Source organism: Gadus macrocephalus, chromosome 1 (assembly GCF_031168955.1).
Source record: "Gadus macrocephalus chromosome 1, ASM3116895v1".
NCBI lineage: Eukaryota > Metazoa > Chordata > Actinopteri > Gadiformes > Gadidae > Gadus > Gadus macrocephalus.
Window position 1 is genome coordinate 273,662 of NC_082382.1, and position 12,429 is coordinate 286,090.

General features: G+C 44.4%; 1 long non-coding RNA gene across 1 annotated transcript in view; it reads left to right on the plus strand.

Annotated features, from left to right (window-relative positions):
- Positions 1-3,265: 3,265 nt before the first annotated feature.
- LOC132464803 (uncharacterized) overlaps positions 3,266-12,429 on the plus strand; it is a 216,888-nt gene continuing 207,724 nt past the window's right edge. The window contains exon 1 of the long non-coding RNA XR_009527352.1: positions 3,266-4,123. This is a non-coding gene — a long non-coding RNA (uncharacterized LOC132464803). The remainder of the gene's footprint in view (positions 4,124-12,429) is intronic.

The window sequence follows — 12,429 nt, forward strand, 5'->3', positions numbered from 1 at the left end:
TGTGCTTCCACCTAAAGGATGGCCGTTGCAACCCAAAGTTTCTCTGCAGTAAAATGGACTGCCGCAGAGAAGAGTCTCACCATTATCTGCTCTGCCCCAAGTTCATCGCTCAAGGAAAAGACACTGGTAGCGAGGAGCAAGGTACCAGGAGGGAGGAACGAAAAGGCCTCGGGATGACCAGCCAGCAGGTAGAGCTCCTGGCGAAAGTCACTCCGGAACTGAGAGCAGAATTCAGGAAGGCATTTTCCAACAAAGTCTCAACAACGATCTGCACTGCTGGAGGTGGACTGAAAGAATACCCGGTGGTAATGATGTTGCTGGAGGTAACCACTAACTCAGGCCAGCTAATCGGTGCTCTTATTGACCTGGCCTCTGACACCAACTATATAACAAACAACGCTGCCCAACGCCTTGGACTGATTGGTGAGAGCATTAAGTTAATCGTCCATGGAGTAGGAGGGATGAGAAAGACTGTCACAACCAAGAGATACTCCCTGCGTCTAAGAGTGAAGACCACCAAGGGGACGGTAACGGAACACAAACTGCTCTGCTATGGCCTGGAGAGTATTGCGGAGATAAGTCAGCCTGTCACTCCGCAGCAACTGCAAAAGATCTTTCCCGACGTCGCTGCAGAAGAACTGGTCCGTCCTGAGAACATAGATCTTTTGATCAGCCACAGGGAAGGTCGCCTAGTTCCACAGCCGTTCAAGATGGAGGGAGATCTAGTCCTCTGGGACGGCCCACTGGGCAAAACTGTTGGCGGTACTCACCCTGATCTCTTCGAGATGGTCGACCTAACGCTGCACCAGTCCGAAACCCACTTTGCAAGGTCCATGAGAACATCCTCAAGGGTGTACAAGGAGGTCCTTGTGGACACCATAGACCTGAGTGACGAGGACCCAACGAGGATGGAAAAAGTGGAATACCGAGTAATTTCCTTTGTACACCGGGTTACCCCTTCCGTGGGGAGAAAACGGAACAATACCACCCTTTCCTTTCAAATGTTCGCCCTCTGGTTTTGTCTATTTAGGTATTTTTATCACCCCATCATTTAGTCAGATGTACAAATCAAACTTTGTCCCATTATTTGGGAAAATAAGACAAGATCTAGAACGTTGGCACTCACTCCCTGTTTCTTGGTTAGGAAGAATAGCTCTGATTAAAATTAATGTGTTACCCAGATTACTTTATCCCGTTCAAATGATTCCTATACTGTTTTCGAATAGGGCCTTAAAAGATTTGAATAGCTGGCTCAGTTCATTTATTTGGAGTAAACGCAGACCTAGATTAAAAATGGCAGTTTTGCAGCTGCTGCCAAGTTCCATGGGCGGCCTTGATTTGCCAAACGTTAAAATATATCAGCTTAGTGCTCATTTGAGGTTTATATCTGAGTGGTTAAAGAATTCAACATCTTCTATTTGGCTGGATATTGAATCATCTTTGTCAAAATGTAAATTACAAGATTTGTTATTCTTTAAGAATTTTAAGAACATAAGAGATAACTGTACCAATCCAATAACAATAAATGCTCTGAAGGCTTGGCGATCAGCCCGTCGTCTAGAAGGGAGGCTCAAATTGACTTCCATGTTTACTCCAATAAATAATAATCTTGATTTTTCACCGGGAATGATGGACTCATTCTTTCGGCAATGGCATGACAAAGGCATAACCAAACTTGGAGACTTGTTTTCAGATAACGGTTTAATGTCATTTGAACAATTGATAAAGAAATACCAACTTCCAAAACAAGATGTTTTCCGTTTCTTACAAATAAGGCATTATATTACTAAGAGTACAACCCTTATTGAACACCCTGAGATTTCTGTTGTTGAGAAAGTGCTGTTTCAACCTCCAGGGAAGGTGTCTGTTAGTCTGCTTTATGGAGTAATAGCTGGTACCTCTACTACTGACACACAGAGGATCAAGGGTGTGTGGGAGAAGGAATTATCAGTTAATATTGATGACGAGACATGGGTGGATATTTGGAGTTATGCTAAAAAGATTTCCATTTGTACTCGGGCAAAAGCAATCCAGTTAAAAATAATACATAAGATTCATATATCTCCTAATCGCAGGCATTCTTTCAACCCAGCACTTTCTCCTCTGTGTCTTAAATGTAAAATAGAAATAGGTACCTTAACTCATTGTCTATGGTCATGTCATAAATTACGGAAATATTGGTCTGACATTTTAAGTGAAATTTAAAAAATATTTGGTATGGAATTAGAAATGGATCCAATGTGTTTGCTATTATGTCTACCAAGTAGAAGTATACCTTCTAAATCTGGCAAAAGATTATACAACATTCTAACTTTTGCTGCTAGAAAAAATATATTGTTACAGTGGATTAATGATAAGAGCCCCTCTGTTAATGGCTGGTGGAAGGTTCTACTGGAGTTGATTCCTTTAGAATATCTCACAAATATTATGCATCACAAAGTGGACCAGTTCTACAAAATCTGGCAGCCCTATTTGAACTATCTTGGACCGGACTATTCTTCGATTATTGCACAAGGAGTCTTCTAAACCTGAACTTGTGAACGGTGACTTTTGATCGGCCTGAAATGTGAACTGTTTCCTGTGGCCTCAACCTAATCTCTGTTGACTTGAGCTGTACTTTATATTTGTTTATATGTTTTTTTTTGTTTTTAAGTATTGTTTGTATATTTGTGGTGCTTCTTTGTATTGTTTTTGTTGAAAATAAGAAAAGCCAATAAATATATTGTAAAAAAAAAAAAAAAAAAGCGCTACAACTGATTACTTGAAATAACTTTTAGTGGCCCTGTTACGGGAGAACATAATATTGTGTATTATGCTTGGTTGTGCTGCTCTGCCTCCATGTCCCATAGTAGGAGGGGACTGGGCGTTACCTACGGAAGCACTGATTGATGAAAGGCCGGCCCTCCCAAGTATAAAAGCCTGCCTACTTCAAGATGGCTCTCTCTCTCTCTCTCAGCCTCGACATGGGAGACGCTGGCCGGTAGCACGCTTTTGATTTGGTTAAATTAGAAGTCGTTTGTTAAACTGTGGGGTGTTCCACAAAGCCGGTTTTATCACATAACCGGGTAAGTTAACCCAGGGTTTGCTGTAACCCTAGGTTTTCCGTTCCAAAAGGATCACGGTATGTTAGTTGCTATAGCAACATATGCTCTGAATCAAACCTGGTCGGACCAGGTTTTGCGCAGGTTAAGTTTGAAACATAACCCGGTTTTGGGTATTTCAACCGGCGTTCACCGCAGATTTCATGTGTTCACAAAAAATTTAAATAGCCTTACATAGCCAACACTACCAATCGAGGACCTGGCCTCAGTTCACTCCAGACTATTTGCGTAGCCCTCCGTTTTTTTCAAATGGTAGTTTTATCTAGGCTATAATGCTGGAGATGCTGAGCACATCACAGTCGTTTCAGATGACCCATCCAAGATTTGTATCGGCCTCCTATCATACAAAGAGCAATATTGTCTGAGTACTATGCCGAGAGGCATTTACAACATAAAGTATAAAATAGTCCTAACGGACTTGCATCCACTGGAGAATGTTCGATCGTAGCCGGCGGCTTCATTACAAGCACTGATCCATCTTGATCTGTGAAGTTGATGAATTGTCACTTTTAGGTTTTCTACCCAGTTACCAAAAAAGAAACATTTGGAATAGTATGCGCTGTGGCAAGCACACGGTTTGCATGTGTTACTTCGAAGGCAAAAAAAATCTAAAATACAAGAAAACACAATAACCTACATTCAACCAGTGTGGGGTATGGCCCATGACTCTCTGAGGTGGTAGGTACCTCCAGGTACCCCCTCCATGCCAGGGCGCCCTGGATTTATGTTTATTAACAGCTCCTCCACCGGGATCAAGACAATTTGAGGGCCAGATCCAGTCTGCCGACTGTCGGCCTTTTCACGATTGGCTTAAAAAAATGGCTTATTTAAATGTATACCAATACGATGGTGGGAAAAGCTTACCAGTTTGTATGTTTTTTATACTTCATTTTTATACTTGATCCTCTGACCGCTTGGAAGCAATCGGAGTACATATTGTTTTAGAAGAAAGGGGTTATGTGGTAGGATCTTTAAGAATGCTTTACTGGGATATTTATATATTCATGGCTCAAATATTAAGGGTCATGCTTTTGACGTGTAACTAACGCATTTACGCGGTCAGCGATCCGCTGCCAGGCTTTGGTTCTCCGGGTTCCAGAGGTTTTAGCGTTCCCTTTTCTTGTGATAATGTCCTTCTCCTCGTCATAGCTCTCCAGGAGAACCTGGAGTTCCATTTCATTGAAATAAGCGGCCCGTTTCGCCATATCGATCAGGGTTTCCATGATCCATACATCACGTCTTTTTAAGTTTGGCGTGGACGCGCACAACCCTGTGTTAACCAACCCCGAGTTGATTGAACTAATGCATAACCGCTGCTGTGGAACCGAAAACTCTGGGTTGGTCGGCACAGGGTCAATCAACCTAGAGTTCAGCGTTGACTCAGTGTTTGTTAAACCTCCGTTCGTGGAACACCCCTCTGGTCTGTATTAATTGTGATCGTTGTTGATCTTTGATCTAGGAGCGGTTGCGGTTTTTCTTCTGTTTTAGTGGCAACCGTCTCGCATTTTTTCTGTTAAACAAGTTTTGGCTCTTTTGGGAAATAAACAGAACACTATTCTTTCCCAAAAATCTGTTTCATTTTTTGTTATTATGTTAACTGCTCACACGTTTGATGTGGGCCCGTATGAGCTCACCTTGTCTCACCTCCTTAGTATCATCAGAAGATGATGAGGGACCTGCCACTGCGCCAGTCTCTGTGGCTGTTTCTGAAACTAAGGGCCATGTGCCTCATCATGTTAATCTTTTCTAGGTATTTTATTTACTTGATGTCATATGAAATTGTATGTACCGTATTGGTCCGAATATAAGACGACCCTGATTATAAGACGACCCCCCGTTTTTCAACACAAACATTTAGAAAAAAAGATTTGCAGAACAAAGAACAGTGAATTACACACTTGTTATATTAATGACAATAATAATAATGCCAGTAAAGGCCACGGCACTTTCAAGGCAAAATATGTACAGTATGATTCAAAATTAATATCAAGCAATAATCAAGCAACATTGGGAACATTTTTAAATAACATAGAAAAATACAGGCCAAATATTTAACTAAACTTAACTAAAATTCGCCAAACTTCTCCTCCGATCTCTCTCTATCGCTCACACACGTCCTCTGCCCCGCTGTGTTTGCTCTCGCTGTCATCGCTCCCCAGCTGCTCCGCTTCCACCGGCTCCGCCCAAAGCGCGTTTTCTCTGACGTATTCAAAAACTCTCCGGTCAACCTCACTGAAACTGCCACTTTTTGAGGACCACGGCAGGATTTGCGCTGACTGTTGACGTCTTTGAGACGTTATTTTGGTGCTCGCCATCTTCTTACGTTACACTCCGTGACCCCAAACTTCTTGGCAGCTTGGCAGTTGTTACTTTACCTTATTGACGACCATTATTTTAAAATTGGCATCATAGCTCCTCCGCTGTTGTTGATTGACCTGACCCACTTTTGAGCCACTTGTGTCTAATGGTCAGCCTGTCTTTTAACACCGGTAACGGTCTGGTTGTTAAGGACGCTGGACTACTTCTTCCCGGAACCAATTTCTGGCGCAACCTGCGGCCGCGAATGTGTATTGACATTTAAAGGGAGAGGCGAAGAAGAGAAACTGCGCTCTGAATACTAGACCCCGAATATAAGACGACCCAACTTTTTCAGACCTATTTCGAGGGGAAAAAAGGCTGTCTTATATTCGGACCAATACGGTATAATGCAGATTCATTTATGATATTGATTAATTTATGTTATGCAATGCAATTATGCTCAAGCTAGATTCCTCGCTGACTTCCATCTAAACAACTGCTGATATTTGCTTAAACCATTCCTAAACCATGATTCTTGAACCATTCTTTAAAGGTCCCATGGCACGCTACTTTATTGATGCTTTAATATAGATATTAGTGGGCCCCTAACACAGTACTTGAAAAAATTCAGCCGTGATGCAGAATTGCAGCCACTATGAGCCAGTCGCATATTGAGCTTCCCCCAAATGCGCCGTTTCAGTGTCTGTAGCTTTAATGCAAATGAGAAAGAGAGGCGGGTCAAGGAGGAGGCTGTTTTTTTTTTTTTTTTTACCGAAAGCTTGTTTAGTTGAAGACATGTTTTACAGTGTCTTTATAAGTGGTATTTGTGTGTGTGGATATGCGAGTAGTCCATGCGTGTGCTGGTTATGTACGTCTTTTATTATTATAACATCGCTATATAGGCCCTAGCCCAAATCCCGGGCTATGCACCCAAGAGGAGCAAAGGGATTCATAAAAAAAAAATTATAGGCCCTAGCCGGCCCCATATAGTTACTGACGACGTTTGATACTATCAAAACACCCGGACAATGTTATGATGTATTAATGGAAGGGATTGCAGCTGTTATCTATCCCTATGATTTAACACATTTGTGAAATCCCTGCTTGTACTCTACTGTATGTATATGCATTATGTCAGGGGCAGTGGCGGCTGGTGATCAAAAATGTAAGTGGGGCACAGTGATAGACAGGGGGTCGGGCACAGTGATAGACAGGGGGTCGGGCACAGTGATAGACAGGGGGTCGGGCACAGTGATAGACAGGGGGTCGGGCACAGTGATAGACAGGGGGTCGGGCACAGTGATAGACAGGGGGTCGGGCACAGTGATAGACAGGGGGTCGGGCACAGTGATAGACAGGGGGTCGGGCACAGTGATAGACAGGGGGTCGGGCACAGTGATAGACAGGGGGTCGGGCACAGTGATAGACAGGGGGTCGGGCACAGTGATAGACAGGGGGTCGGGCACAGTGATAGACAGGGGGTCGGGCACAGTGATAGACAGGGGGTCGGGCACAGTGATAGACAGGGGGTCGGGCACAGTGATAGACAGGGGGTCGGGCACAGTGATAGACAGGGGGTCGGGCACAGTAATAGACAGGGGGTCGGGCACAGTAATGGCCGGCGCCCCTGACTTGGAGGAGGGCTTTATTTCGAATGACCAATAACTAGCCTGCCTAGCCCAAATCATTGACGTTCTAGAGCCCGACCGATATATCGGCAGGCCGATATTATCGGCCGATATTAGGCATTTTTCTAACTATTCGGTATCGGCATTATAATGGCCGATAAATGAATATAAAAAAAAGTTTGTCCACCAGAGGGCGCTCTAACGCCCCAAACCCGCTGATTCAGGCAGAGTGAATGACGGAGATCGACGGAGATCATCGGTGTTGTTCATAGCTGTGTTCGAAATCATTCCCTATCACGGATATAGTGCACTATATAGGGTGCTCGCCATTTTGCAGTGGTGTTCGAATTCTCAGTGGTTAATTTCATGCACTAAAATTTGAGTGTACATACGATGTTCCCTACTTGTTACTCCGTATACCACAATGCAAGGCGGTAGTGTTCTTCCGGAGGAGAAGAAGAAGCTGAATAACCGCGAAAACTAATACATTTAATGATGGAGTCAACAATTTAATTGGGAGTTAACATAGAAAATGTAATATTCAAAATTAATAAAAAAAACTTGATCAAGGAAATGTTGCATTCAACATCAATACAAGCTCCAGCTTTCCTCGGGATTGCCCGGTTTGTTTACATGATGTGGGAGCATCTGTCTGCGTCACACAAATACCCGGCGCATTTACTGACGCAAATGACGCTTAGAAATGTTCAGCGTAGTGTCCGAATTCTCGTTTGTTCGTTCCCTATATAGTGCACTATATCATAAACACTATATAGGGAATAGTGAGGGAGTGAATAGGGAATGATTTCCAACACAGCTCATGTGTGCAAGTGTGTTCATGGTAAGTTGGCAACTGTCACAAGACATACATTGCTTGAATAACAATTAAAAGAACATCCCCATCAATTCTCTAAAGTCGATAAGCATGACTTAATTCATGACTACCATGTCCAGTTTTGCTGTTGTTACGTGTTAGTTGAGAGAAAGGATTTAAAGGATAACTACAAATAACCAATGTTAGGGAAATCTGTTTGTTTTGTTGCGCGTTTCTGGATTTATTTTTTTTATATATATATCGGCCGATATATCGGCATATCTGATTTTTTAATCACAAAATATTCGTATCGGTATCGGCCTTAAAAATCCTATATCGGTCGGGCTCTAGTTCAGAGGCATTTAAATGGTTTCTGGCAGTGACAAGTATATCACACAATTAAACGAGGATAAACGCTATGTATTTTTGTTGATTTAATTCGTATTGATAATAGTTGATTAATAGTTGGCAAATATATTCAAGTGAATATTTCACGGAGGGGCGGCGCCCTAGCGCCCCCTATTGACCCACCGCCACTGGTCAGGCGTATGCATATCCTAGTATTTCTGATATCTCTATATTTCTTATTTATATATTTTTACTTGAATGATCCGTGATAAAGTAGTCTAGGCCAGCATATTTACAGCTGTTGCCTAATAATAGCTCACTGAATCTTGGGAATTTGGATAAAACATGTCCCACTAAGAAAAGTGCTAATTCTGTAGGAAATTAATAACATTTTCATGAATAAAAAGAATCAAGGTTATAATCAGGAGGTCCTTTGCACAAATGTAAGGTTATTTTATAGGTTTATTTTAATTTGTATCAATTTAATGATCATATGCTGGCCCATTTCCTACAAAATCAGTTGTCCTCGGATAGGATAATCATATTCAACTTGATTAAAAAAACTAAAAGTAATAATTGAATTTAATAATATCTTAACCACATGAAAGAGTACATTGTAATATATGTATTAAAAACTACCAACAGTGAGTTTTGAACAATATTTACTATTATTTGTGGTTGCTCAAAATGTGTCCCACATATTCGTCACCACCGTCAGATATTTATAAAAAGCAATTATAATCAGGCAACTACAAGGTCAAGGTCATTCCTGAGGACCCCCTTTTCAAACCTTCAGCTCTACTGCATGCTTCAAGATCACTCAAGCTCCTTTAAAGGGGTAGTTCGGAATTTTGGACATAGGGCCTGATTCCCAAGTGAGCATTGGTATTCTATATCACTGGAGACAGTTTAACACATTTCATACAGTCCTTCTAGTTGCAGAGTTCGCTCGTGCTAGGCTAGCGCAAGTCAACGGGCAATGCTAGCCTGCTATTAAAAACAGTCTTACCCACTCCACAGTACACCCGAGGTAAATCAATTATAACGCCAGACTATAGATTTAAATGTCTGTGTTGATAGAATAATGTTAGAAATAAAACTAACCTTGCATCGCATGAATCATCGAGGGACTACTCTCTCAGCAGAAGCGGAATTTTACTATGCGCTGGTTAGGTTTGTAACCGAATCACGACAGAAGAACGTAAACAGAGAAGCGTGGGACAGAAGCGCAATTGAACGACTAGGCAACATGATGGTTCAGTGTGCTTTTAGAAATTGTAGAAATAAACGGTACAGATGGGCACCACAAAGTTTCCACCAATTTCCAGTGCGAGATCCAGAAAGGACTCAACTGTGGCTTGTTGCTGCTGGCTTGGACATCAAAACACCGGCTCGTACATGTACGGTTCGTTGGATACAACAAATTCCTCATAATCGTCTTCAAAAGCAGATGCATCGCTAACTCCTCTAAACGTGGGCATATCTTGTTAATTTAATACGCTTATAGAATTCCTTCGTTCACTGTAGGCCTACTCTGCGTTTGTAGCAATGACAGCGGCAGGTAACCTAGGTATCAGTCCGCCACTGCCGTAGCCTACGTACAGGAATATAAACACTGCTGCTGAGACCCTGCAATTCCCTCAAAATGCAATGCAATGCAAGGTTGGTTTTATTTCTAACATTATTCTATAAACAGACATTTAGATTTATAGTCTGTCGTTATAATTGATTTACCTCGGGTGTACTGTGGAGTGGGTAAGACTGTTTTTAATCGCAGGCTAGCATTGCCCGTTGACGTGCGCTAGCCTAGCACGAGCGAACTCTGCAACTAGAAGGACTGTATGAAATGTGTTGAAAACTGTCTCCAGTGATATAGAATACCAATGCTCACTTGGGAATCAGGCCCTATGTCCAAAATTCCGAACTACCCCTTTAAGTTAGCTATTTTCTCTTAAACTTGTTCATATTTTTGAACACTGCTACTGTCGCAACCATAACATGTCAACACCGTCTATTTTGTATAAAAAATATCAGATTAGATGACATAAATGTATACTTTTAAAGAAGAGGTCTGAAGTAGCTAGCAACAGAGGGGAAACAAGATGGCTAATCTGAAGAACTCTTGCATATGATGTGAAAAAGTAGGTTTTCGTCACCACCGTCAGACGTCACCACCGTCAGGTTTTCTGTCTGACGGTGGGGACGTACAGTCCGACGGTGGTGACAAAAACCTCCAAATGGTCCTCAGCTAGAATATAATTGTTGATCACAATAAATACCAATATGACCTGTAATGTTTCATTAACCACTTATATTTTTATTTATGTAATTCGCCCTATATTTCTTTCTAGAATAAGCGTTATAATAGACTTCACGCCATTAGACTATCCTTAATTAACGCAGTTAATACACTCCGCTGCATGTCGTGGCGGCATTACAACCTCGAACGTGCGTTAACTTTGGATAGTCTAATGGTGTGTCGTCCGTTATCCCTTACTTATGCCATGTTCATTTGGCTTACGTCATTTGGGATGCACATACGGTAGTGCACCTACTACCTACTGTGGTAACCCGGCTCAAGGAACAAGACTCTCGGATGCTCAAACTGCCAACAAGGCACGTTTATTAATTCCAAAGAACGGAAAAAAGGGGAATCACCCGTCAATGCAAACTATAACAAATAAAGAGTCTGGGCTCCGTGAGCCACTGGGGATGCTGTGGTCGTGTCTCACGCGCTGTCCCGGTATCCAGGTGAGGAGGTCCTTCCGTGGTCTCCTGTGTTCTTCTCTAGACCGGGTCCCGGGGCAAAGGTCCATCCGGGTAGGGAATCTCGCTCCGCTCTCTGCCTCTACATGGGTCACATACCTCCTCTCTTTAGACTGCATCTCAGCTTCTCTTTATAGCCCTCACCTGGGTCTGATTGGCCTGGTACACAGGTGTCTCCCGTTGGCGTTGAGTGGGACCTTGCCAATGCGACCCTTGGCGCCCTCTGGGGGGAAAAGGGTGGTAGACAGCTCGTATTACCTGCCCTCTGGGCTTCCAGGCCCGCTGTGTCGGGCCTGGCGTTTGTATCCTTGGCGGTGGCCATCCACTTGAGCGGGGCATGGTCCGTCACCAGGGTGAACTCCCGGCCCAGGAGGTAGTACCGCAGCTTGTCTACGGGCCACTTGATGGCCAGGGCCTCCTTCTCCACGGTGGAGTAGTTCCTTTCATTCGGGAGGAGTTTCCTGCTAATGTACGTCACCGGGTGCTCCTCCGCGTCCCGGACCTGCGAGAGGACCGCTCAGAGGCCCACCTCTGAGGCGTCGGAGTGGACTATAAGGGGCAGAGTAAAATCAGGCGTTAGTTGGACTGGCTCGGAGCATAGGGCCCGTTTGAGGAGACTGAAAGCTCCTTCTGCTGCCTCCGACCAGGTAACGCGGTCCGGCAGGGCCTTCCGGGTCAGGTCATGTAGGGGGCTTGCCAGGGTGGCGAAACTGGGAATGAACCTTTGATAGTAGCCTACCAGACCGAGGAAGGACTTGACCTGCTTCTTGGAGGTGGGGCGGGGCCAATCAAGGATGGTCTTCACCTTGGCCTCCTGGGGTCGGACGTTCCCGCGTCCGACTCTGTAGCCCAGGTATGAGGCCTCCTCCAAGCCCAGACGGCACTTGGCGGGGTTGGTGGTGAGACCCGCCCTCCTCAGCTCCCCCAGGACCGCTCTTAGGTGTCTCAGGTGGATGTCCCAGCTGGCGCTATGGATGATGATGTCATCAATGTAGGCGGCGGCGTAGGCCTGGTGTGATCGCAGGAGACGGTCCATCATGCGCTGGAATGTGGCCGGAGCTCCATGCACCCCGAAGGGGAACACTGTGTACTGGGATAGTCCCCCGGGGGTCGCAAACGCCGTTTTTTCCCGGGCGGTCTTGCTGAGGGGGACCTGCCAATATCCCTTGGTAAGGTCGAGGGTGGTGAGGTACCGAGCGGGCCCGAGCCGCTCGATGAGTTCGTCGACCCGGGGCATTGGGTACGCGTAGAACTCCGAGACCTCGTTCAGCCTCCTAAAGTCATTGCAGAATCGAAACGATCCATCTGGCTTCGGGACCAGGACGATTGGGCTGGACCAGGCGCTGTGTGACTCCTCGATCACCCGGAGCTGGAGCATTTTCTTGACCTCCTCCCGTATGGCGACCCGACGGGCCTCTGGGACTCGGTACGGGGGTACGCGTACCGTGACGCCTGCCTCTGTCAGGATGTCGTG